We start from the raw sequence: 2,880 nt of genomic DNA, 5'->3' as shown, positions 1-2,880 counted from the left end.
AGAGAGAGAACACAGATATGAACACAATGGAAGAGAGAGCACAGATATCATGAACACAACAGAAGAGAGAGAGAAAGAAGGAAAGAAAGAAAGAAATAAAGAAAGAACAGATATCATGAACACAAAGTGGGGGAGCAAATGCACAGATACCATGAACACAACGGAAAAGAGAGAGCACTGATATCATGAACACAATGGGGGAGGGGGAGAGTGAGCACACAGATGTTTCAGTGATGTCAGAGTGTACAGCAACGCAAGGGTTCACTCAGTGATGCTGGAGTGAACAGCGCTGCAAGGGTGCACTCAGTGATGTTGGAGTGAATAGTGCTGCAAGGGAGCACTCAGTGATGCTGGAGTAGATGAGAAGAAAATGCCAGTGTGATTGAAGTGAGTGATAAACACTGAAGATAGGAAACACCAGGCCTGTGTGAGAATCACAAATGTTCTGAAACCACACATTAGAAGTTGAAGAAATAATTCAAGACAAAATGAAAGAAACTGAAGTTTCCTACGGTCCATGCAAAGTGAGAGAAAGAGCTGACATCCAGAAAGGCCAAGGGGAGACTGACTTCAGTTCCCTAAAGTGACAAAACTAAAGACAATCTTATAACTCACACTTGAGTGCCATTGTCTGGGCTATCCTTCAGCTAAAATACTCAAGGCCAGAATAAAATAGATCAACATCTATAGAGTCCTAGAAAGGCAGTAGGGCGCTGGTGGTGCACGCCTTTAATCCAAGCACTTGGGAGGTAGAGGCAGGCAGATCTGTAGGAGTTTGATGCCATCCTGGTCTACAGAATGAGTTCCAGGACAGGCTCCAAAGCTACACAGAGAAGCCCTGTCTCGAAAAACCAAATAATAAACAAATGTACAGACACATCTGTTATGTGTGTGCAAATGCTGGTCACTCCTACATAAGAATCACTGTATCCCAATCACCTATCTTCTTTTGAAGTAGACGACAAAGTCCTAGCAGTTAAGCTGTGGAGGGTAACGGTGTCATAAACCAGATGATCTCTCTTCAAAGATGCCACACTAAGAAGATAATATAACTTATGGATAGAGATACATAGCATGGATGTATCGCTGTGAGCTAGAAACTCTGAGATGGTTTAACATGCGGAAATATTCTAGTGAGGGAATATTATGTAAATCATCGTGAGCAATGATTACAGCTGTTACTGACTGGGAATACATTTTCAACATAATGCAAAAATCAGAATATAAAGTTATATGTTGTTTGTAAGTAAAATACTTGGGAAAATGTTGTAATGAAGGGTGCCAAAGCTTCGTCAGCTGTGATCTAGGGCCAGTGTGAGTACAAAGGACTTTAGTCCAATTTCCTTTTATCTTAAAACGTGTGTACCACCATGCTCCATTTAAATTAATTCTTTTGACTGATACATAAAGAAATTAAAATGGCTTCCAGCCACGGAAGCAGATCAGGGCCTTGCTCAGCCATCACCAAGAGAATCTTCTTCCTGCCGTAGATGGGAACAAATACAGAGACCCACAGCCAGACATCCTACACAGAGCAAGAGACCTTGGAGCACTCAGCCCTACACAGATGTCACCACCAAATGCTCAGAGAACTGTAGAAGAGGAACAGAAAGAATAAAAGATACCTCGCCTACAATCAAGGAAACTCCTCTTTGCAATAGATGGAAAAGACCACAACCATTCAAAAGGCAGAGTTGTGAACTTCAGTCCCAAGGCAGACTTCTACAATACACTTCAGCACCTCAGCCAGCACCTACGGCTTGGGGGTCATCACTGAAGAGTGGCTGGAAAGACTGTAAGAGTGACAGGATCAGGCAGTTTCCTGAGAGATTGTCACCAGGAATGTCAGAAGCTACACACATGAAGTCTCGCCAACATGACTACCTACACATGAGCTGAACGACAACCAGTAGACACAGCTTGGTGACTGCTGTTGGGGCAGGTCAAGAGATGTCAGCCCCACAAAGAACTACACACAACTAAGGAGCGCCGAGAGTGGGAGAAGAACACACTGTGTACCAATGCCAAATAGTCAATCCCCAAACCATGCAGCACGTGTAATGTCACACAGACTGAGCAGCTTCTGGCTATGTATTTATAAATGTACTCATCACTCCCATATATGTATATAGTAACAACAGTTAAAAAGAGGCAATAATTTGAAAGTGAACACAGGGGAGTATATGAGAAGATTTGTGTTTGGAGGGAAGAAAGGGATGGGAAAATTATGTTTTTATATTATAATCTCAAAATATAAAAAAATTACAAAGAAAAATGTAGATATTTATAGGATGCTATATGATGTTTTGGTAGTTATGTGTTTCTTGATAATTTTTCCTAAGAAGTAACATGTTTGTTTAAAAAATCCTTATTAGAATTTTAATAATTATGAAAAATTATACTGACAACAAGTAGAAAAAGACACACTATTGAGAACATATAATATAGCTCTAGATTCATGGCTAGAAGGGATATTTAAAATCAATGGAACAGTTTGTTTCATGAAAGAAGAATTAGAAAAAAATTAAAACGTAACATAACTTATTATTTTATACATTGTTGAAGAAGTGTGATTTTAAAAGCTCCAAATAAAACCTGTGGTTTATATCTTCATGTGCTTCTATTATAAAAAGGAAATAGTTCTGATGTCAGCAACTGCCTCCTGCCCAGTCTCCCCAGACCCTCAGGTTGGCTTTCACGTCCGAACCAAGTATGAGTGGCACAACTCAACCCGAGCATCTTGAGAGCAGGCCCTTCCTATACCCTGAGCAGACTGAGCCTGAACATCTGGAGGGCAGGCCCTTCCTATGCCCTGAACAGACTCAGCCTGAGCATCTGGAGGGCAGGCCCTTCCTATACCCTGAGCAGACTCAGCCTGAG

General features: G+C 41.2%; 1 protein-coding gene across 4 annotated transcripts in view; it reads right to left on the bottom strand.

Annotated features, from left to right (window-relative positions):
* Positions 1-2,880, bottom strand: part of Vti1a (vesicle transport through interaction with t-SNAREs 1A) — a 334,479-nt gene that overhangs the window by 109,442 nt on the left and 222,157 nt on the right. The window lies entirely within an intron of this gene.

The sequence above is a fragment of the Microtus ochrogaster genome, chromosome 8 (assembly GCF_000317375.1).
Source record: "Microtus ochrogaster isolate Prairie Vole_2 chromosome 8, MicOch1.0, whole genome shotgun sequence".
Lineage (NCBI taxonomy): Eukaryota > Metazoa > Chordata > Mammalia > Rodentia > Cricetidae > Microtus > Microtus ochrogaster.
The sequence above is the reverse complement of the archived record's forward strand: the minus strand, read 5'-3'. Positions and strand labels throughout refer to the sequence as shown.